Genomic DNA, 25,238 nt, shown 5'->3' with positions numbered 1-25,238 from the left:
GATAAAGTTGAATTTTTAACTTAAAGTTTCTTACTGTAGGGTGTTTAAATTTAAACCTTAAGGAATCTTAAATCTATAATTTTAAATGGGTTGTAAATAACATAATGGAATATATTCCAGATGTCAGCTAATTTTTATAAAAGGTAATTCCTACTCGACAAATCTGATGGAGTTTTTCAAGAAGTTTCTGTGAAAGTGGACAGGTGTGAAATCATCTATATAATCAAGCTGGATTTCCCGGGGGCATTTCACACAGTGTCACACGGAAGACTAATCCATGCAGTTGCTGGTGAAGCAGAGAAGGGCCCATTTCAAAATGGAGAAAGGAGCTGGGTAGATGATCGAGGGCAGATTAGAATGGGGAAAGGTTGTGGGCCAGGGGAAGAGAGGGGATGATGATTGGAGAGCAACAGGGACTGTTATTGGAGATCAATACTTTTTCACTCTCTATGTAAATGGCTTTGACAGAATGAACCACCAACTTGTTATCCAACTTTTTGGATCATGCAGAAGGGACTAGATGGGGGAGAAGCCACCTGATAACCTGGAGAAAACAATCCAATACAAAGAGATTCTGCTGGGTAAAATGAACCATGAGCAAGAGTAAATTTTATTTTGAGCGAACACATGTGTTGAATGAGTGTGTTTTTCAAAGATTTGAGAGCAGGAGAGGATTCGAAGAGTGCACATTTCATAAAAGGACTGAGATGATGTTTTGTGTCTGTGTGGTCAAAAAGGCACAGAAAATGCGAAGCTGTTTGAATGGAAGCATTGAATAGAGCTTTCAAGGAAATACTGCACCACTTAAAGAAGGGTTTTTTTAATCATGCTTAAACTACAGTTAGCAATATTTAGTACCATTCTATAGAAAAGGGCAGAGGTCCAGAGAAGAGCAGCATGATTTTGTATGAAGTCAGGAAGGGTTGAGCCATGGTGAAAGGTCTAAGAAGGTTAACTTGTAAAGGGCTTCAAACATTGACTTACAAGAAAACTAAAACGAGAAAAGCTGAGGAAGAATACAGGATTGTACCTTGGTTTGGAAAGAAAAAGTTATAAGGGGATGCAATTGAAGTTTCTGCAGTATGTTGAAGTGCATACCAAAGGCAGGAATAGATAAGCTCTTTCAATTAATATTAAACCCAGGGACTGCCCAGCATAGACTTAAGACTGAGGAACAGCATGCCAACAGAAAAAAAATTCAACTTCTCAAGTCAAACTTTCTTCCTCCGCTTTCAGAGCAGAGAATGGCTTCCAGAAGAAGCAGTGAGAAGAGTTCCAAAAGAAACTTTTCTTTTGCTTGCTTCCATTTACTGTTTTGAAATAATGCAACTGGAACAGGATGTGACACGACCGCTCCCTGTGTCCAAGTGCCATTTCACCCCATAAACAGGACAAGGTGTCAAGGCTGCAATGGACACAGCCATCAGTGGCTTAGCTATGTCCAGCATGAAGAGGGGCTGAGATTGGTGTCCCCTGATATTTTCTGCATTGATTTGAAGAGAGGGAGCAGATGAGGATAACATCCCATTGTGTACTTGACTACAAACCTCTTGCCCACATAAATCAGTCTCACTGTCATTGACAATGGCAAGAAAGTCAGCCCCTTTGATAGCAAAAATTATCACAGCAAACCCAACCCAGCCAGACAGAGCAGAAGTAGTGGAAGATATTTGTGAAGACACTGTAACAGGAGTAGGGGGCTGTGGTTGCAGATTGAAAAGGGTAGAGGGTCGTGGGGGGAGTTGGGTAGAGGATTTTTCGGCTGTAGTATTTAAATACAGAGGCAGCACACAAACCTTTCCTTAGCCTTGTTTCTGAAGTTCCTGTATACAGCATATGAATGACTGGAGCTGTAGCAGAATGAAGCTTTTTTTTTGGGTATCTTTTCCATCCCTATTTTTATGGTATTTATCGCAGTGGGAGCTTGGTCCAGAAATGAGGACTCTAGGTATTGCTGTAAGAAGTTAATAAAAACAATACATCTCGAAGGGATTAAAGTAGATCACTTTGGGGCTCATTGGCTGCAGTTTCATAGCAGCTTAACTATGATTTACAACTGCATATTAATTTTAAAAATTAAGCTAAGACTGTGTAAGCACATTATTAATTACATCTATGCTGAAAAAAATGCATAAACTTTAACTACATGGATTTTTTTAGTTAAATTGGTAGAAAACCCATGTGCAGACCAGCCATGAGAAGAGCAGGATTTCATATTCCAATTGTGGTTCTCTCTAATGTACATGTCTGATAAACACTTGGGGAAAAGGCAAATTGAATAAAGCAGTGTTTGAAAAGGACTTTTTAAACTTCACTTTGGGCATGCTATAATGTTGGCAACTTCAGCACATCATTCAGCATTTACTTATAGAATATTTTAGAACATCTTTAAAAGAGAGTCCCAAATGTTCTTAAAATATAAATGTGTAATCTGTTGTTTGTAATGACATCACTTCATTGGGGAAAAAAACCACGTAGGCAGGCAGTTAAAACAGCCTGAGCTTTCAGCAAAATTGAAAAAAAACAACTAATCAAATTGCTTTGTTGAATGTGAATAATATGCCAAACCTCAGTTTCTCAAATATATAATCTCAAAGGCGAAAATCGTAATGCATGAAAAAATCTAAGTCAAGTCATGCACACACTTGCACGCAGGAATTAATCAATAGATATAATACTCAGACATAAAACACAGGCATGTTTAAGTATTTTCAAGATTGCTGCCTACGTTTAAAATATATACATCTATAAAAGTGCCAGATACTGTCAGTTTGATATTCATGGTATCCAGTTTCTTTAGTTGCATATTAACTCTCACATCAATGAGATTCGACCATTTTATGACATTGTGGCACTGAAATTCTTTCCTCTTCCAATTTTCTATTACATGAATAAACATACAGTATTAGTCTGCTCGTCACATAAAAAGTTATGTGAGTTTTTGTTAAAGGACAATGGCTTCAAAACAAACCACACAACCCTTCTCTTGTTATGTAGTGTTCCTGATTCTATTCAGTTCTAATATCAAAATCATTTGGTTCTAACACAAGAGGAGGTTTTGCAAAGGTTTTGAGGACTGGTCTGAAATCTTCACACACTTTGTCAAGGAGCTCAAAGTAAGAAAATATTTGACAACTGAGAAGTGTCAAAAATGAAGTGCAATTGGAGAGTAGACTTATGAGCATGGATTTCAGCTGTATTGCATCTTCCAAATCTCTCATTTCCACTGCAAAAACAGCATTTTATTGCTTTTATCTTCTGCTCCTGTCACCCCACAAAAATCAGTCACAAGTGCCTGTGCACATATATGCACAAATAAATAATAGCCTAAAATTAAAACCCACAATGAAGGAAGATTTCCTTATTAAAAGATAGAGGGAGAGACTCCAAGGCAGTAAGAATTTCTCTGTCACTGCTGAGATGATGTGAGAGACATAAATATTACAATGATGGGTCACAATAAAAAGCTAAAGACCACATTAAAAGTTTTAGCATAAATATGTCATCAATTTTCCTAGTCCTTAACATGAAATTTAAACCCCAGGAGGGCCTTGAAAGGATGTCTGCTATTCTTTATAATTTTGAAATGCATTAAAAGCAGATAGGTATAGCAGTGTAAATTAATTACTATTTCATTACTTCCATCTTCCCTGCACCAGACCTTGTCACCCTGTATATTTTTTTGTGGGAGCAGGGTAGCAAGAGGGCAGATTTGGGCATGTTTTGGGTCTGGCAGGATCCACAACCTGCTCAGTGTCAGACTTCAGTGATACAGATGCTATAAAAGGATGTGCTGTGCCAGTTGTAGTATTACTTTTTTTTTAGATATCAGTTTCATAGTGCACTGTAACCATCAGCATATTTCAAAAGGATAGCAAATAATTCCCCAAGGATAAAGTCTGGTAGTGGCTTCTAAGCCTGGTTTGAGCTTAACTCAAGCCAGTGAGCTGTGGGTGGAAGGCTGCGTATGCCATATAAATCTCCTGGTCCATCTGTTTTGGGAAAGAATGCATTTTCAGGAATCTGTGTCTTTCTAATTGCTTATAAAAACACTCTGAGACAAGCCAGTGAATAAATTAAATTTGAATGTTTCCAGTGGATCTTTTCAGTTTCTCACTGAACTTAATTACTGTCTAATCTATGCCCATGAGTATGCAGTTTTAAGTGGGACATTAGACTTTCACTCTGCAGATTAAACTCTGTGGTGCATAAATTCATTATTATTTGTGGAAGAGAAAACTTCAGTGTCTACTACCTTGTGGTTTTAATTTAAAATAACTACTGCATCCGAGTCAGGCATTCTTTTAGAGGACTAAGCAGAGCTGTAAAGAGGTGGAAGATGTTTTCTAATAAACCGTGTCTCTTATTCACCCAACTGAATTGGGAAAATTTATGTTTCAAACAATAATTAAAATCTCCTCGTAGCTCAAGATGTCATGCCTTCAACTGCAATTTTAGGGAGCTGTACCACAATAGGGAGTAGATTAATTTAATATACTGCATGAAACTTTTTGCTGCAAGGATGAGTGTGGCACCGTAAGGAGCAGCGCTGCTGCTTCAGCCAGACATCTCCAAGTGTTTTGCAAAGGGAGACAAATAGCATCACTCCATTTTTACCAGCTGGAAGAATTGAGATACAGAGGCCTGGGGGGACTTTTCCCAAATTTTTTGAGTCACTTTGAGCAGGCAGAAAATAATGTCATGTCTGTGCTGGTGTCATTTTGCCTACATCAAATCTGCTCCCTTCGTTTTCAGAGCATGAATCTCTGAGCTGGTTGACACAAAAATTTTGTTATGTTAACACTGCCCAGGTGAGATCTGCATTAGTTTATTTACATATTAATCGGATCTGATGAGAACTGCAGTTAGAAAACAAGTGTGGAGCAGACCCAAAGGCACCAGCTCTAACTCTTCCTATGCTCCCCCTAATTAATACAATGAGTCTTAAACAACAATCTTCCTTTATTATTTGCAGATCATGGGATATAAAAATCATTGTAGATTTAAAATGGACTATATTAACCCAAGTAATTCCACCAGGACTTGAGTTTCTATAGTGAAAAGTGTTGTGTTGTCTCTGGCTCAATTAGATTTTTCTCAGTGTCAATTTTAATTCACTTCACCAGAGCGTGGGGGAACTCTCAGTGGAAGGGAAAATGTTGCTTCTGAATGAGAGCCTACTGTAGCCCACATTTTATTTAAGAGTTTTAAAATGCTTTGCAGTCCCACATTCTCCCTTGAACGTCTGCTATTGTGTGCCATAAGAGCTGAACAAAATCGCTTGATGTTTCTTAATGTGACAGGCATCTGAGTCTGAGCAGGAGGATGGAAATGGGGAAAGCAGGGTCCTTGGTCCTTCTTTTTATTTAATACTAAAAAAAAATTAAAAAGTCTTTGTGAGACTTGGCGGCCAAAAAAAATATTTTGAATCTTTCCCACCCTTCCAAACACCTGCCCATGCATAAAGAGAAGTAAAAACTAGGCAGCAGGGTTTCCTTTTGCAGTGCTGAGCTCAGGACAGAGGTTGAGTGGCCACAGAAGTTGTTTTTTCCCCTTTAGATTTTGTATTTCCCACTTCCCATGGCTCTCAGCACTTTGGTGTGCATTGCTTGGTTATGCTCTGCTTGGTGCAGAGTAACCCAAAATTATTATTTCTTCTCTATTTCAAAGGGTAAAATCGAGTAGATCTCTAATTTGAGGATGCTTCTCATTGTGAGAAGGAGAAGACAAGAAAAAGAGCTGTTGGGGAAGGTTTACCCTGGACAAGGGCCTGAAATGTCTGCTGTGTATATTTAGGGCTTTCCAAAATGCTCTTTTCCATCATGTTCAGCAGTTTTCTCTTCCTATCTATACACTTGTTCTTCCCATATTTCATTAAATTCTCAAGACTTTGGCTTGATGGGTAGTTGTGCACACACACTGAAGTTTTACTTTGTGTTTGGGTGGGTTTTGGTTTGTGTACTGGGGTTTTTTGGCTGATACCTCCCATTTTCCAGTTTTGCAAGTGATTGAGACTGCTTTCCAGTATATCACTGGGCTACCTATAGGAAAACAGCTGGGACTGTCACCAAAACCAGTCTATTGGGTCAATGGATGTGAACCTCTTTTCTGATTCAGACAGAAGATGATGCCCCATAGCTATAAATAATGTCAGCTTGTGTATGAAAGGTAAATATGAAATTGTCTCCATGGAGAACGCCTTCATGTTTTTCAGAAGAACTGTGCAAAACACTCTATGAAAATTCAGGTTTCCAAATGTGTCATCTTCCAACCTTTTCACTTCCAACAGTTTTAGCTTTCCAGTTAGCATGTGATGCCTTTCTGTGCTTTGTTACTTGCTAGTTCTCGCTTGGGTATATATTGAGTTAAAAGGTGCTGTGTGAAAGTAGGGAATCATTACTATTATTATTATTATCATCATCATTATTTAGATTCTGCAGTTTAAGTAGTTCAAAAAAAATCTCAAAACTAAAGGTCAGTGTAGCTTGTAGGTTTACACATGCACAGTAGAAGTAACCTTCAGAAATTTCCTCATGACAAGATAAGTGCAGCAATTATATTTAAATGAGTGCCAGAGAAAATTTCACTGTAAACTGCATTAGCTGGAGAGTGTGTGCTGTAAGAGGATTTAATTGAATTAATGTTACTTACTATCAAAAGCTCCATCTAGTGTATTGCCAGGTCTCCTTATTACTAAGAATAATATTTGGCTCATAAAGACCCCTGCTCAACTAAGCACACAGTCCTGATGACTTCAGCAAGTGATTAAAATTAAAGCATTTCCTTTACTGCTTTGCTGAACAGAAACAGGCTAGGAGCTGGGAACAGGCACTGGTGTGTGTACAGAGCATGGAATCACCAAGCCTTTTAACAAGGCTCTTTATGGAGATTCCTCTCCCAAGTGTCTCATGGAGGTGTGGTTTTGGCATGAGTGTCCTTTCCAGCTTGAGTGCAGTGGGTTTGGGTCATGGCTGTACCAGTGATGGAACCAAGCATTGTCTGGGTGTTCAAGAGAGACCCGGGGTGATCCAGGCTGGGGCTTGGAAGCCCACCACAAATAACAGCAGTGATGGCAGAGGGATTTAATTGAATAATCCTGGTGGTATTTTCAATGATGTTGTTAATGCAGGACTCTCACTCTTGCATTATACAGATGTGCCACAATGAGATACAGAGGGGTATTTTGTGTGACTTCCTACATAAAAGCAGAAATGCAAATGAACTGCATTTACATATTCACATGATATAAACAGAAAACTCAGACGCGTGGAAACACAGGGACATAGGCAGAGACATGCTTCAAACCATGGATAAAGATATCCATAGTTTTCCGACTCTTATGTTTTAACCATTAAGGAGAAAATGTGATATATTGGATGTTTTTGCAGAATATTTTTGAATGTCAAAAAAAAAATCCCATTGAAGCCTGCATCTCCTTTATGTTTGATATTATTTTGTTTTCCTTTCACATGCATTTTCTAAAAAGCGAATACATGAAATCTAGCAGAAAAAAACTCTTTTATTCTCCATTCATTCAGCAAAAAAAGCAACAAAGAAAGAGGGTTTGAACCAATCTTTCATGAAAATTGGGAAACAGTAAAATAGTTTCTACAACAAGTCTCTTTATTGTTGGCTGAATCAAATGGCAAAAGTTTTTATTCACCTACGCATCTTATATTTTAACAAGCCACATGTCACTCCTGAGCTTCACCCACCCGTATTTCTGTGTGCGGGTGGCATTCTGGTACAGTCAGTGAGGCCATTCAAAGGAGTTACAATCTCCTCTTTCTTTTTGTGGTGTTGTTTTGGGGGAGAAAAAGAAAGAGTAATTGCCCGTGTTAACTGATGTTCATTACACAGAATTGTTTAGCTCTCTTAAAAAATCATTGATCCGCTTTTCCCCCGTGAAAGTACTCAAGGTCTCAGTTCGCAAAAGAGAAATCAGCATGTAAAGCAGCAGCCTGGCAATCTGCGCTGCAAGGAGCAGAGCGCCACGTTCTGTGCAGAAATGTCAGCTGAGTTTGCTGTCTTCAAAAAAAAAAGACAGATATTTAGTAAGGATAAGAAACATTATTACTGTTGCAGTCAGATGTGATTTTGGGGAACAATCTGTTTAAGAGTAGGCATTTTTTTCTCATACATTTGTATGTAGTGTTCATGATTGAACATTCGTTAGGTAACATCTGGCATGAGCTGTTCCTCTTTCTCCCTAAGTTTCATGGCTTTGTTTTGTATTTGAGAAGGATATTACAAAAGGTAATTTGGTGTCTCATTCCCATTGGTATGGTTTTAACTTTTGAATTACTCCCTTGAAATAGGAGGAAGGGGAAAAAAACCACCATTTGGGTATTTTTAATTGGGAATAGGCAGTCTTTAGATTTCATGGCGAGTGCCCATGGTACATTGTGTGCATGCAGCAAGTCAAAAGTGCAGATGCAGACCAGGGTCCATGAGCCACAGATAACAAAGGGACCCTAAATCTGGGGCTCCAGCCTTGTCCACATGCTCCTTATTATCATTTACTGTTTGTATTGCAGATGCACATAACAGATTGTACAATATGCTGTACAAACAGATTGGTAGAATGATCTTTGTCCTGAAACACTGACAGCAGAGCTGAACAAGAAGGATTGACAGTGTGCCTGCACTGAGAGTTGCATGGCCCAGACGCCAGTTTTGGGCCCATGTTCTCAACAAAAGGGCTTTGTGCATCTTTGGTGAAGCAAAGGTCTGTTCTTGCTGATCTTACTGTAAAGGGCTGAAATTTTAAACAAGAATTAAAAGAAAATAGCACAAAGATCATTAGAGAGCGAGTAGGAGAAGGGAATGTGCCTACTTCTCACTTCTTTTTTCTTTTTTCTCATCTAACAGCATTTTTTCTACACTTGCCAAATCGAGTGTGTCAAAGGAGCAGACTTTCAAACTTTGGGTAGTTGCTCCGAGTGTTGGAACAAAGCCCTGCAAAAGAAAAGGCTGGGGCATGCAGGGCTGAGGTTTTGGTGACCTGACTGGGAGAGGCACTGCTCATGGAAACTGTGATGCTTTGGAAATGATAGGGAGAGCAAGCCTGCAAACTTGGCTTGCTCTCACAGGGCTACCCAAACAGGAAAAATCCTAATACTTAATGTCTTTTTCATCATCCACGGCATGCAAAGAGATCATCCACTTATGCCCTGTGTGGTTAAGAAAACCAAGAATTGCTCACTTATTTATTGAAGTAGCTAATGTGCATTTCAAAGTGCCTCGATGTTGGCTTGTGGGGGAAGGAGGAGTGAACATTAAGATTAATTTCAATTAAAATATTTTTGTGGGAATAGTTTGCTCAGTGAATCTAGATCATCTGCAGCTGGCAGAATAATGATATAAGCCTGTTTATGTGTTTTATTAAATCAGTAAACCACATGAAAATGGAGGTGCTTTGGGTTGTGCACACAGCTTTCAGAGGATCTTTGCTTAGGGACGAGAAATGATTTTGCCATTTAGAAACACTTTTGTTTCTCTTTCATGTGAAAGTGCTCTCTCACTAAAATTATTAAAGAAAATATTTTTCAATTCTGAAGTATTGCTGATATTTTGGCAGTGGCTGTGGCCAGTAGTCCAAGGGATGGGAACTGCTGAGCACTTGGTATTTAAACAACTCATGTTGACTTTGTGGTTAAAGAAGTTTTATGGCTGGATCAGACATAACACTTGACCCACGTGGTTTCTGGTTTGAGGTAAGACTGTACATGAACATGCCAGAATCCAGGGCTCAGTATCCCTGGCTGCTCATGGTAGAGCCAGTGTGGCCTTTGTTAAGAGGGGTGGGTCTACTAGATGAGGCGAGAGATTTTGAGTTCCAGGACGCAAAGGTCTCAAGTTTGGAAACCTAACTTGAATGAAAAAAACCCTGCTGGTTCGTCCAGCCTGTTGTCTGCCAAATCTACGCTTGTTCTGTACATGCCTAAATGTTTTGACTGATTTTATTTGGAAGTGGGCTATGAGACGCTCTTTCCAACTCCCCCCCAAACCCCCAAGATTAAATGTTTTATTATTGTACTGTAAACACACACAGTCATAACATTTTTTTGGTGTTTCAGTCCCCCCATTTTATTTATTTTCTGTTGTATAATCTCTCTTCTGTGCTAATATTGATGAATTGGAGGGATGCATTTTCCATCATGTAAAATAGTACTGGGGATAAACTCTGCCTAGGATTTTGGCTGACCCCTTCATCAGGCTTAGCTCAAAAATTAATTTGTCGTTACCCAGGTGCTATGCACTAAGCTTTATTGGCATAGAGGAGCATCACATCCTGTATGTTCTTTGGAAGGAAAAAAAGTGATCATATAATCACTGAGACAGTAAACAGTCATTTCCAATCTAGTAATATTTTATATGAACTGGCACTGTATGTTGTATATCATCCATCTTGCTAATCCTTGTTCCACATTGCCTCCCACTTGAGGCCAAGAACATTACAGCTGTGCCAGAGAGTGGGTGGAAAAATAGCCTTATTATTAACCTAAGTTGAAAACATAATGGCTTTTTGAATGTCTTCATTCACAGATGCAGTCATACTAAAATATTAATACCCTTAAGTGTAGAGAAACAGAACTTTCGTTTAAGATCCATTGTCCATGTGTGTTGCAAAAGGGAAAGCCTTGAAAGTGTTGTGGATGCCCTGTATCTTTTGTTTTATGTTTTATCCTTTAAATGTCAGTATTCTGTAACAAAGGAGCCAAAATATTCTTCCGAGTAGGTTTTGAGCAATGTTGCTGCCATCACTAACATTGCCTTGTGGTAAGGAAAAAATAGTTTCTCCAGTTTTCTCTTTGTTTTAAAAGACTGGTAATAACTGAGTGGATATTGAAACACACATAATGACTTTTTAGTACCGTGATCAAGCAGGGCTGCATTGCCAATGTCAGTGTTTGTTTAAATCTCACCCCCAGAGGGATCAGAAATATTTAAGATGCATGTGTTTTCTGGGAGGAGCCATTACAAAGAGTAGAGGAGAAAACTGCAACCCTCATCTGATTAATCCTCAGAGCATCCCAGGATGCCTGATTTACAAGCAGAAATGAGGAACCTAGCAATGAAAACTGAGTAAATTTGCATCACAGCATCACTGAAAAGGCACAGAAAAAGGAGGTGGTGCTTTTCTTTAGTTAGAGTCATGGTTTGCCTTTCCTAACTCTGTAATTTACTTCCGTGTATATCTTCCCAGGTAAAATATAAATCTTCCACAAACCTCTTTAGGGGATGTTAGAATTGCTCCTGAACAGTATTCAGAGAAAAAAATAAATAAGTCTTGATTGTAGTAATTTATGACTAGCATGGAAAATGTCCCCTCTTTTAAAAATGAAAATAAAAGGATTAAAACTTCCAGTGTATCAGGCCATGTGTTGTAAATTAGCCTAATTGTTTTAGAATTCAGAAGTGTTTCATCATTTTAAATTGGGCTTGTCTGATATTTAGTTCCACATTTTTTACAATTCTGCAGGACTAATATGTAGCCCGTTGTTGCACATGAAAAGCTTTTTTTATCCTAATTTTTAAGACTGATGGAATGAGTGGAGGTTGACAAGTAATCGCTTAGTTATCTCTGTGTCAAAGCTTGTGATATGCTTTATAGTGAAAATGTGCAATGTGCAGTTCCAGAAATAATTTTGCTCTACATTATGGTTTCTCTTTCTGGCATACAGAATGCAAGAGTGAGTAATTCTGGAGTCTGATAGAGGATTTCAAATTGCTTGGAATTATCTTTAAGTTTCTCCTAATAAGTCTTAGCAGGAGCCAAAACATTGTAAAAGATAGGGGCCCCAATATTAACAGGACTGCCCTCCAAGCACATCCTTATTTGCCCATATCCCATTTCATGTGGGAAAAGAGACTTCACATTTTTAGGGCGTTATTTTGCAGTTCCTCTGTTGATCCACTGTACTCTGTGGATAAATACAAGTAACCTATGAGTAGGGCTTTGTGTGAAAACAGCAAGCGATGCTTGTTCCCAGTAAGAACTGGTGTTTGCAAGGCTTGTTTGACAATCTAACCTGTAACCCACCATTTCTCAGCTCCCATCCAGGAAAACTTTGCATTGTTTATGCTCAGCAGAGATATTTTACACAATAACAACATGTTGAATAAAATATGAGGTCACACTGTCAAGTTAACTAAACAACCTCTGGTACCAAAATATGATCGCTCAGAGATTTTATTTTGTATTTTTTTTTAGCTTGCAGTTAAGACTGGGGACTTTGTTCTAAAGCTCTCTGAGTTTTTTGGTATCGAAGCTGCGCATCCGTGATATTTTGTTGGACATGTTCCTGTGGCTGCCATGGTGACCTCCAGAAAACACCGTGCAGAATCCTGCTTCTCCAAATGTGATTAGATACATTCAGGAGCCACATGCTATTGATGCCAAGGAGCACTGAATAGTTTCATCTACTTTGCAGACAAGCTTCAGTGTAAGCCCTCCTGCCATTGCCTGCTCAAGGCCACCTTTGACAGCCGCAGGAGCCAACACACCACTGTTTAGGCACTCATTTTGTTCCTTTTCTCTATTTTTCTTTCTCCCTCTGATTAAGTTGCCAATCATCCAGGTTCTTTCTCTTCTTGTCCTGATAAGTTGCCAATAATGTCATACAGCCTATACCTCCAGAGCCAAGTATTTCTCTTGTCATAACTTGAAAATAGGCTGCTGGAGGTTTATTTTAAATCTTGGTCTGATTAAATGCCACATCTTGATCTTTGGGGAGCCATAGGACCAATAGATCATGATACTCCTGTTTGGACTTCTCTGAGCTGGTATTAACTAACAGACTTACAACATGTCCTATGCATCATCCAACATGGTCTCAATATTCCCTACCTTTAACAGATGTTAAATATTCATGAATAGATTTTTTCATCAGTTTTCTGGGACATACGTGGTGATAGTTGCAAGAAATAAATAGTCAGTTCTATGAAGGCTTCTGAGGAGAATAACATATTTATTTGTATGGCATGTGGGGTTTTATGTTTTTGTCTGCTTGTCAAATCATTTACACTAAGATAAGTAATAGCACTATTTCATAAGGTCTTCAAGCCATAAATAGCAATAGGAAATTAAGCAAAACTGAAAGTGTTTACTGTGAAAAGCATATTTAAAATATTTTTTGTGAGATTTCAAAATAGTTTTTTTCAGGAAATGATGGGAAATCTGATTCTGGGAAATCTACAGATAGAACATGATAAAACTTTGGAAGAATTATGTGTGGAAGTGTAATGCTGTCCTCTCTGGGAGAGTAGCTTAGATGAATTTTCCTGCCTCTAACGGTCTTATAATTCTATTAAAACTGCTTTCCTACATATACAAAATAACACTTTCCCCCAGTATTTATACTTTGCTAGCTCATTTTCTAGTCAGAAGGAAAAGACTGTATGAATCATCTTAGCTTTTCTCTCTCATTTTGGAAGTACATGTTACACATCTATTCTGTATCTCCCTTCATTGATTTTACATTAGTTAATCATCAGACAAAAATAAAGAGGAATAATAATTAACTAGGCTAGCAGTCTCTCCCCAGAAGTGTTTTCCTTGCCCTGGTGAGGCTGCCCGGGCAAGGTGAAACGTGACCTATGATTCTTCATCAGGACACTGCATTTTTTACAATGTTAGTCTGTGCCAAACAAGGTTCTGTGCAAGAGGCAAACAAGAGGCAGGTTGGGAAGTGGTTGTGAGATACCTCTCAAATATCTTTGAGCTTGAGCTTTCTGAGCATAGGTCCCCCACATGAAGTGTGTTCTTCGTTCTCATTGCTTGTGCTCATTAAGTGCTGCCATTTATTTTTGTGTGCCTGCACAAATATATGGCTTTATTACTAAAGTGGTTTGTTTATCTTTGCTGCTGCTGCATTTATTTTAGCACTCATCTAAACAATTAATTAGGGAAACACTTGAGTGCCGAATACACTTCTTCAGATACCACTCAGTTGGGTTTTTTATTTATTTCCAGGAGCATCAAACATTTAAAAAAACCCTATCTTTTGCATTTTTTTTTCTAACCATGCCTTTTTCTCTCTTTTTTTGAAGTTTCCACAGCAGAGTACATTGCTTTGAAAGATCATGGGCCCTGTTGAGAGTTCAAAGCCAAGTAAAGATGATGCTTAAAGTTCAAAGGCTTGGTGGAGCTGCATCTTCATCTGCATAAAATTGTTTCAACTGACTAGAAAGATAGAAAAGTTGCCAGGAATCACTTCTATTTCTTTTTTATTATTATTATAAAGAAAGCTTAATTGGGGAACAAATGTGTCACTGCTAACAAGTTCAGGCAAAGCGAAGCTCCTTAGATGAAACACTGCTTGAAGGTGCAATGCAGGAAAGATTTGACATGTGCTGTGACCCTGTGAGAGTGAAGCTGTGAATGCCTAGAAATCAATACAAGATGTGCAAGGGTTCATGATGTTGAAGTCGAGACAGAGTTGAAAGTGTTTGACTGCATCTTGGGCGAAGGGAGCAGGGAGTGTGATGGATTCAGACAATGGATTTAGACCTGAATTTTAGAGATGGGGAAACATATTTATCAGGGGGAAAAAAAGTATAAAAGTTGAAAATTATCTCCGTTAAAATAGTGTGTATATTGAAGCAAATCATGACACAGAGTGCAGGCGTTGCCAGTTCTTCCACCAGCAGAGAATGGAGCCCCCAATTCCGTGGCTTGGCCAAAAGCAGAAAAATCAGGGCAGGGGGGATGTTGGTGGAAACAGTTATTTGTTGATTCAAGTTCAGGGCACTTAGAGGCAACATTTATCATAGAATTTCTTCCCATGCTACTCAAGCATCCTTTAAGCCATCTCAAATGTCTTGTATTGATTTCTTCCATTTCCTATAAGGTACCTTTTGGAGGAAGTGTGACAGACTGCAGTGAGTCAGATGGAAGCAGCGCTGGCACATACTGCTCTGCTGTTACTCATTGTCACTACAATGGCTGTGTCTTTTTACCTCAATTTTTATCTTTTCATGGTTTCTTCAGAGTACTCCTTTGAGCTCAGAACATTTTATTCTTTCTATTTTACAAGGAAAAGCTAGAGCATAGGGAGATGAAAGGCCAGATTGTTCAAAAGCATTTAGGCATCGAAAGATTCAGATGGGCATTGAACATTATTTTCAGAAGAACTTCAACACCCTATTCCTAGAAATGAGTTATTCAAGGTCAGATTTTAGATTCTCTTGTAGAAATGGTATCCAACTCTTCCAAATCCAGTTAAATGTCGAAAATACCCCATGCACGATATTCTTGCCAAGTTTCTGGGTAGGGTTGAGGTTTTGTTGTTTTGTAAATGAGTGAAGTGTCAGCAATAGCAGTCTTTCCTCTGTGTACCTTCTTTTATGACTCCTTCTCTCTGGACCTCTTCCTCTTTTTTCTCTTCGTACTGATAGTTCTGGATTTTCCTATGCTGTCTTTAGAAGATACAAGCTCAGAGGTTTAGAGCTGTCAGTGAGGTTTAAACAAAACTTCATGTCAGATACAACAGGACTGGATAAACCGCAACTTAAAAAAATGCATTGTGTTATCATGAATTCATAAATGTATTGATATATTTCTAAAACAAGGTATGACACAAGACATTTTATTGTCTTGTGTGTCTATGGCAATATCTGCCATGCTGGGATGTTCATAGAATCATCCTAGAATCATAGAATGGTTTGGGTTGAAAGGGGCCTTAAAGGTCACCTTGTTCCACCACCCTGCCCTGGGCAGGGACATGTTCCACTAGACCAGGTTGCTCAAAATTCCATCCAGCCTGGCCTTGAACACTTCCAGTGATCCACAGCTTCTCTGAGCAACCTGTTCCTCTGTTTCACTGCTCTCACAGTAAAGAATTTCTTCCTAATACCCACCTGAAACCTGCCCTCTTTCTGTTTGAAGCCATTCTCCCTTGTCCTGCCACTACATGCCCTGGCAAAGTTCCTCTCCAGGCATATCCCGGTCCCCTTTAGGTACTAGAAGGTGCTAAAAGGTTTCAGATTCTGTTTCTTTAAAAAAAGAAAAAAGCATTAATTCCCGTGTTCTTGCTATGAAAAAACTCATCTTGTGTGTGAAATCTGCTAGTGAATGAGAGCTGGTTCCCATCTGATGGGTACAGCAATAAAACAGTAATTTAACTGATATTGTCTGCTAGAGTTAAATAAGCTTGCAATGTATTTCTGGGGAAGTTGAGCTGTGTTAGGGGGGATGTTGTCAGAAGCCGGTTAAATTCCTTCATTGCCATTTCACAGAATCACAAGCTGGCTGAGGTCAGAAAGAACCTCTGGGATTCATCTCGTCCAATCCCAGCTAAAAGCAGGGTCATCTACAGCAGGTTTGTCAGAGCTCTGTCCAAGCAGGATTTTAATTATCTCCAGAGAAGGAGAGTCCACAACTTGTTTGGGCAAACTATGCCAGTGTTTGATGACCTGTAGTATAAAAATGTCCTTCCTTATTTTTAAATGGAATTTCCTCTCTTTTAATTTGTGGCCACAGCCTCTTGCCCTGTCACTGGACCAGTGAGAATGCTCTACCTTCTTTACTCCTTCCAATGTTTTCTTCTCCAGTCTGAACAGTCCCAGCTCTCTCAGTTGCTTTCCATATGAGAGGTGCTCCAGACCCTTCCTCATCTTCATGGTCCTTCACTGGACAGGCTCCAGTATGTCCAGATGTCTTTACTGGGGAAAAAAAAGGAGATCCAGAAACCCATACATGTCTCAGCAGGGCTGAGAAGAGGGCAAGGATCAACTCCACTGTCCTGCTCTGCCTGATGCAGCCCAGGATGCCTTTGGCATTTAACCAGTGAAGATAATTTCCAGTACAAGACATAGGTTTTTCATAGTGACAGAGAAAGTTTATAAATTGCAAATAACTCTCAAAGATTTGATTATTTTGAAGGGATAAGTTTATAGTAAAGCTCTTCTATTCCAAGTATTTTTCACTACAGAGTTGCCTCCTAGTTGAACTAGGACTTGAATGGCTTCTCAGGAGTCACAGTGCAATTAGAGGTTTCATTAGAGCAGTGATCTGGAAGTCTTATCAGGAAAAGCCAGTCTTCAGTGATCTTTCTCAAGCATTCAAGTGAAAGAAAAAACAAAAGGAAATCCAGGACTGTAAGATGTATGTGCTGGGAAGTTTGATTTGCTACTAGTGAGTGCCAGGGTTGGAGACAATAGGGCGTTTGAAGTGACATCAGGGAAAGATGTGTCCCTGCCTATGTTAATTTATGTAAACATGATCTTTTTAGAGTCTTTTTGAACTGAAATACAGTGTTACAGCAGTTTTCTGCTGCAAGAATGGATTCATAAGGGACATCTTAATTTTGTATTTCCGTTTTTTTTCAGCATCTGTTCTCTGAACCCTCTTTCTCTACTGCATCCAAAGATGTATTTAGCAGATGGTCAAACTTAGGGGTTAACTTGCACAGAGGACATGTTAATTCATTTTAAAGCCAGTAAATTCAAGCCAGTAAATTCCAGTCAATTGTTACCTGGCCAAAGAAAAGGGAAACAATAACCATCAGCTAGGAAGAAAAGAAAAAGAATTTATTTGAGGGAAGAAGAAAGTGAATTAAAGATTAAGGAGCATTAGTACAAGAATAAGAAGGAAAAGAAGGAAGAAAAGGTAAAGGGAAATGACAAGAAGGCAGCATAAGAAATAATTAATTATTTGTACTTTTCATTTTTTGTAGTTTCATTTTGATGTCCCCCCAATTTCAAGATTTCTTTCTTGATACAATATATATACATAGTGACAGGACTTATTTAAAACTATTTCCAGTTTAAAAAAAATTCTCGTATTTTGTGTATATTCTTTTCTGTATTTTACAAGTGGGAAGTGCAGTGAGTTCCCATGGGACACCCCTGATAGACGTAGAGGCTGGAATGCCATCTCCCCCTGCTGTCCTATTTATTTGAGAATTTCTTGTCCAAAAGCTCTGACAAGCAGTCTTTATTGTAACCCATATGGACTGATGTATAAGATCCCAATTATTCTCCACCCCTGAGATCTAGAAATGCGAACAGACCAAACATGAACTCAACAGGAGTCACTGAGCTGCTGCTTTGATTTTCCCACTGATGTTGGTTGAGCGACAGCTGTCCATCTCAATGGCTCTCCCTAGGGATTTGCACTGGGTGGGTACTTGGACGGGCTGGCAAAGGAGGAGCATTCCAGGCCAGGCCACCTGCAGATCAGGGTGTTGGTGCAGTGCTGATGTGCAGGCTCAGTGCCCCTGACTGCTCAGCTCTGTCTTCACAGAACTTCCTGAGTTTGTGTTGCAATGTCTCTCGTCCACTACTCAGCCCAGACTAATAAAGCTCCGCTTCCATCCCAGCACGCAAGGATGGTTTCTTTAGGGACAGATTAGTTTGTAATGACACAAAATTGCCTTGATGCTATAAACCTGATTTGTGTTATTTATTTACCCTGCCACCATGTATAGAATCTAATTCTGCATCTGCTTTTTTTTTACTCCTTCATCACCACCTAGTGCAGATATCATACGAGTGTTGCCAAGCTGCAGGTGTGGAAGTTGGCCCCATCCTTCAGAAGTAAAACAGACGGTTCCAGGATGCTGGCCATTCACTTCTCAGTGATTACACAGGCAGCAGGAGAGTTTGGGAATTTGCAAAAGCTGTCATTGTCCTATATGAAAAATTGTACATTGAAATTCTTCAGATACTTGTACAGCTATTAGCCATTTAAAACTGTTTAATATAACTGGCTTATTTCAGAGAGCAAGAAAAGTAGATTCTGGCAATTTTGCCCTTGATATCTTTTCTATCTGTGTCACACTTTAGTCAAAATTTACATAATAATGGGTAGGGAAGTGTTGTGGCACATGAACTGGTGCATATTAGTTCTTAGTTGCTTTCCCAAAAGGCTTGAAAATGCAGCAAATTTAATCTAGGTCAAAAAAAGGAAAAAAAAAAAAGAAAAAAGAAGAAGAAGAAAAAAAAACACTTCCATTTTGTAGGCAGAGGACATTTATAGAGAGCATTTGTATTCACAAGGGTATGGGAATGACAGAGTGCGACTCCTCCAAAAGAGCTCCCCGGTGCAGCTGAAGGCTGACAGCAAACTAGGACTTGTGGCCAATTAACAGAAAGGCCGTCATAACTTGCAAGGCATGGAGAGAAAAAATTGAGCTCCATGGGATCATTTTTCACTGGCCATTTACGGGGCTGTTACCGGCCTGGAGCATTTGTGCTTTAATGCAAGCAATGCAATGCGGGGCACTCTGGGGCTGGGGCACTGCCACCCTGAATGCTATAACCAGGAGGAAAATTAGAGCACAGGGTGGAATTTGGCACGTCCCAGTTGTGAATCCTTCTCACATGTGAGCCCTTTCCTACATTCAGCTAATGTATTAATATTAGAAGTGGCATCGCTATAATATGTGCTGTCATTAGAGTGGCAATGTGGTTTCCTGGCTGGTGACAGGACTGGTAATACGGTTTCCATCAGGGTGCCAATTATATCAAACTATTAGCAAACCTGAGCTAATTGGGAGGTGGCATCATTAAAAGTTGATTTCTGCTGTATTCGGCAATTCTATCAGGGATTGCTTCAGGAGTGAATCCTTTCCATCTTACTCTCCCATGACTCCATAAACAATAGAGCATAAGGATGGTGCAGGTAGGATTCAAAACACATCCCTGCCTTAGCCACCTTCTTCTGATAAGCAGAGTTTCAAAAAGAGTTGGATTTTTATTTCTGGGTTCCTTGGTCAGAAATGGCTGTATTTGCTATTCAGACAGTTCATGGTTTTCTCTGGTTTTGTCTGGAATGACCCAATCAAAATCTCTAAGACTTGAAATACCTCTCCTAATACTAGACCAGCATCTCCAGTGCAGGTTAGCTAATTGCACTAACATCTGTAGCACAGAATAAATGCCAGGCAAGGCTCCCATTGCACTGCACCAAATGTAACAAAAGTGAAAATTCTCATTGCCCAACCACACACCTGAACTCCTTGTAGCAACAGGTCTTCTCAGTAGCTTTAGTGGAAAAGAGCTTTTAATGTCTTCATTGGCTTTTGGAAAATGACATTACAGGTCATGGTGTGTTTGGTTGCAAATCACACTGTTCAGGCAGCTGCTTGTGATTTACAGAGCACATATTCCAGAGTTTGGGTGGATGGCTGGAATGCAAGAGAGCTTGTTAAAGCCTGCCCTGTATTAGTGTAGTGTTTAAATTTTCGTAGTGGGTGAGTGAATGTGGAAATCAGGAGAGAAACATTTGGAGTGGGGAAAAAAAACAAGAAAAAGAAATCCTCCTTAACTTAAACTAGCTTGAACTGTGCTGGATTGACAAGAAGCTACTGTCCCCATTGAGATTCCAGGCTTGTATGAAGCCAGCACCTGTTCTGCTTGCAAATGCATACACAAAAGTGAGCTTCATTCACAGAAAGAAAGAAACATAGCAGGACTTCACTCATTTAGCCTTCCAGGGCCTTCAGTCCCTTGATCTGTCAGCCCCTTAGAATTCAAACGCGGCCGTTAAAGGAATTTTCAATTCACAACATGATGACTTTGTTGATGTCCTGAATGTGAATGTGTTTTGAATTGAATTTGTCTGCCAGGATTCCATTACTTGCTAAAAGAATACAGAGTTCAATCATCAGATAATCATTATAGCTGTTTTGAAGTGTTTATTTTATTAGTCTAAAAGGTAAAGCAAATTTCATTTTTAAGTTGTTGCATGCTTTGCAGGCACCCTGATAAGCTCTTGTATTTCTATGCCCCATGGTTAGGGTTCAGATACTGGCAGCAGGTGATAATATGCACAACACAGGAGAGATCCAAACTGACAAATTTTGACAGTTGAAAACTAAAGAAACTAATAAATCAGACCAACAAATACAGGTTGGTTTTTTCCCTCCTGTATCTTTTCTCTTTTAATTCCCAAGAGTTAAATTTTCAGGCCTGGGAAATTCCAGAATGTTTTTCTTCAAGCAAATCAAAACCTCAGAGCATCTTGTGGAGCGTGTTTTAATTCCTGTCCACATCCAAGGGTTATTTTCTCATATTGATGCACATGTGTAATTCTTGGTAACTTTAACACAGGAATTGTCTATTCAGTTTAGGGAGCTGTAAAAGACTTTTTCTCACCCGAAGCAAGATGGAGGTTGGCGTATTCATTCAGGCATGAAATCCTGGCTGAGAGATTAAGCCTCTTACACAGATCCCACTGCCGTTAAATGCCAACGAGGACTGTGTAAGCCACATCTTCAAGTGGAGGAGAGCTTCCCTTTGTTAGTTGTTCAAAATTAGGAATGTAAACAGCTCTCACGGCATAATTAGTCTGTGTTTGAACTGGGAGAAAGTGAAGGAAATAATGGTATGGCAGAGCTCCTGGAGATGTCATAGAGCTGGATCTTGCAGCCTATTAATGCTGTGGCTGCTCTCCTGGGAGGTAAACTTGGGTCATAGAGCAGAAGTCACACGGGAGGAGAAGCCCCATTACAAGGGGTCACTAACAGCTCTTTGAAAAAATCCTCTTGCTTACCGGAGGAATGGCATTTCTTGAAGTTTCATGGTGAAAACTGCAATTTGTCATAATTCCACAATGTCCTCCAGAAACCCAAGTTCACTGTCAGCAGAAAATCATGGCTACAGTAGTCTGAAAGTCTTCACCACTTGATCTTCTTTTTCCCCTTCCTCACTTCTAAATGAGGACTTCAGTGAACCTATGGCTTGATTCCCCTGTAATCCATTGCTGCCATCTTTGACAGTGACTCACGTAAAGCTGTTTCTAGCTATACACGAGGCTGTTTGTCCCTGTCACTGTCTTGCTAAACAGGTTTCTGTAGAAATTAAATAAATAAAATCTCCACCACTGGTGCTAATTGGTGCCTTTGGCAGGCCGAGCAAGGGCTTGTGAATTGAACGTGTCATGGAGAATTGAATGTGTCAACTCTCTCCCAATGGCTGGGACCTTGAGGTCTTTCTCTGGCACTAAATTTCCTTTGAAAAAAGAAAAAAAGGGGAAGGGGGGAGGGAAGGAGGAGGGAGAGTGAAAACAAGCTGAAGTAAGAGATCTTTTCCCTTTTTTTAATGAGGTGTTGAAGTTGAGCATTGTAGTGTCCACACTGCAGCGTTTGCTCGTCAGATGCCTTGAGAAGTGGGGCTGTTTTCTGCTGCTGTTTCTCAGGCATCCCATTTGTTGCCATTAAACGCCGAGCAGCACGGAGTGGCAGGTTTTATTCAGTCTGCTCAAGCATCTGGCGGGATAGCCATGAAGTTGTTGCCGATGTCCTTAAGGGACTGTAGGGATCTGCATGATTCATTCAGCATTTTTTTTAAGGTACAAAGAAGAAATGCCTTACGCTGTAGTAAATACTGTTCCAAGTAGAGCACAACCAGCTCAGCAGAGCGTGGGAGATTTGCTCTGGAGGTACTGACAGGCAGCACGAGCTCCTCTGCCTGTGGGCAAGAATACACTAACCCATGTGGAGTTAAACTGGGCTGTATTTCGGGCTGCTGAGGAGCAGCAGAACCATGTCCACTAACCAATTCACCTTTTAAGTTGTCCTGACTAGGAGGGGAGAAGGTTATCACTGCCAGGCTTTGAGCTATTTGCGTGTCAGAAAAGTCTAGTTGTGATTCAAACTGCCGTCGAATTTGTTGGTGATGAAGCAATGACTGTGTGCATGGGGCCTGAAGGGGAGGGCTGTATTCTTTCTTTTCCAGCTGTGTCACTTGTTTGTCTTTGAATATCAAATTTTCTTTAGTAAAATGGAGGAAGGAAGATCATTGCCTCTTTGCCTTTAAGCAGGGGACAGCTACCAGTCCTAAAACACAGACTAGCCCTGTCCTTTTACATAGGCATCTTCCCCTCCAGTATTCCTGCAGAAAAAACTGAATTAGGTACTTTTTTCTATGTACTGACCTAAAGCGATTTTACAGTGGAGACATCTTCAGTGCAGTTTGTGTAACATGGATGCAGCACCTCTGGAAAATTCACAGGCTAAGCTACAGCATTTCCTTGGGTAAACATGGACTATTCCCTTTTCTGTTACTCTCTGCTCTCTTATTTTCTTTTTTGAGTCCAGCTCTGACCTCTGTAGCAAATACTTTCAAATTCAGGTTTCCACAAGTAAGTGTCCATACTCTACTCAAACCACAGCAAACCAGCTCTTGTTGTGGGGTTTGTTTTATTTAAGAAGATATAAGCCAAATGTATCCTGAGAAAAATTTTATCCATGTGTATTTTCAGATGTATAAGTCTGTGAGCTTAGAAGTCTCTGTTTTTGTCAGGGTCCGATGACCTGCCTGAAACATCTGCACGTTTCCCATTAAGCTACTGTTTCTTCCGACCCTCATTCACAGGAACATTTTTCTCTCCTGAGCTATTACTTCCCAAAAATGACCAGTTAAAGGGTATTTCACAGCATATTCATCTTTCAAGTGCAGTTCTTTCAAGTAGTGCCAAGAATGATAAACCAATAGATTTCAAATTTCGTCTTATCAGAATGAACCCACAGAGCTGAAATCTAAAATGAAACTCTTCGGGCCCATGGAAAAGGACATGGCAATTGCAAATTTGTGATTACAGCTTGATATTTTCCCCTTGAATCTTCTCTCCTGGTTAAAAAACTTTATATTAAAAAGCTCATAAACCAAACAAAGAAACAATAGGAGATAGACTTGGAGCTGGCTGGCAGGATAGAAAAATATTGCAGTGTTGTCTCAAAGTTGAACTATTAAATGTCACAAACTTGGATTATTTTCTCATTTTCATCTGGGGTAAAATAATACAAATTTTCAGAATTTTCCAGTGAAACAGAAGATTTAGAAACACTTAAAGCAAACACAAACCCTAACAGGCTGTGCCTGTCTCTAGCACACATCCCTGCGAACAATGTTCTGCTTACTGAAATAATTATTAAACCATCTCCATCGTAAAGTGTGAAATTTTGAAGAACTTGTTGGCAGTATGAAAAATGTTTCTCTCAGCTGTGTTAAGTCTGCATTACCTGCCTGCCCATGTTTTTCTATGCCTGCAAGTGATTTTCTGCTTAGGGATAAACTTGTGTGTTCCATCTGGGAATACATGGTCACTTTTTCTTGTTACAGAGGTAATGGTTGTCACTGGCCTGGCTGCAGAGCCAGAGGGAGCATTCACAGTACCATGCACAGCTTGAGCCAAGCAAGGGGCAATGAAGGGGCCGTTCTGGATTCAGCCCTTCCTTCCAAAGTGTGGTATGGGCCACCTCCACACAGTTACTTCCAGTGTTTGCTGTGTGCTGCTGTGCACACCTTCTCCTTGTGTCTTTTGCCATTACAGGGATGCTGCAGGGTTGAACACAAGCAAGCATGTCAGGTGGGCTGGGATGTTTCACTTTGGTCAACATTAGGCAGCTGATACAAGCATCATCTTTGCTCACCGCCTGAAGCACAGATTATTTTATCTGTGTCACGCTCCAAGGGAGAACCAAGGCTCATGAGCCAGGGTTTCTTTTATTTACTGATTGGTTTTGACATTTCTCTGGAGTTGTAACAAACCTCTGACTGTGATTAAGAGAACAGGATTGTTTTCTGTTTCATCAGTAAGACCTGCATCATCCTGTTTCATGTGAAGTAGGTTTTACTTCAGTAGCCACTTCTGCCCCCCTACCAGCATTGCTCAGAATGTTTTCCCCTCTCCCCATAGCAGCTGGGTCACCAAACACCCCATTTGCAGAAAACATCTCATCTTCGAAGTCAAGGAGCAGATTTCATTGCCATGGGGCATTACAGGCAAACCCTGGCCCTTGCTTTTTGTCCCATGCCTGTGACATTATAGTTCTTCCCTGAGGATCTGCCTGTGAGCCCTGACCTGACCCTGGGGCTGGTGTTGAGCTGCCTGGCATGTGTGTGCTGCAGCAAAAGCTACTTCACATGTTTCCAGTGGAGAAAGTGACAGCAACCCATGTTTGGTCCCACAGACCACCTGGCTGGACCATGCTGTCAAAAGGGAAACCACAGAATTAAGACAACTAAAACCACCTGCTTTACTGAAAATTCTGCAGATGCAGGGAGTTAATTCTGTCAACCATCAGCAGCCTCCACTATCCCAGCAGTGGCAAATTCACCTGTAGGTTGTTTTTCATTCTTGAAACTGAGATGAGTGTCCTGCCTCCAGTACTGCCTGGTTTCAAAGAAAGGGGGGAACCAACCTTAGCTCTTTTGTATAAGGCCCTTTAAATAGGGTCCTGCTTTAACCTGATTTTCTGCTTGGGATGTAACAATGAATTCCTGCT

General features: G+C 40.0%; 1 protein-coding gene across 16 annotated transcripts in view; it reads left to right on the top strand.

Moving 5' to 3' along the window:
• CELF2 (CUGBP, Elav-like family member 2) overlaps nt 1-25,238 on the top strand; it is a 549,582-nt gene that overhangs the window by 421,278 nt on the left and 103,066 nt on the right. The gene's annotated exons all lie outside the window — the stretch shown is intronic.

Source organism: Corvus brachyrhynchos, unplaced genomic scaffold, assembly GCF_000691975.1.
Source record: "Corvus brachyrhynchos isolate BGI_N302 unplaced genomic scaffold, ASM69197v1 scaffold307, whole genome shotgun sequence".
In the NCBI taxonomy this organism is placed as follows: domain Eukaryota; kingdom Metazoa; phylum Chordata; class Aves; order Passeriformes; family Corvidae; genus Corvus; species Corvus brachyrhynchos.
This window is presented reverse-complemented; position numbering and strand designations above follow the sequence as displayed.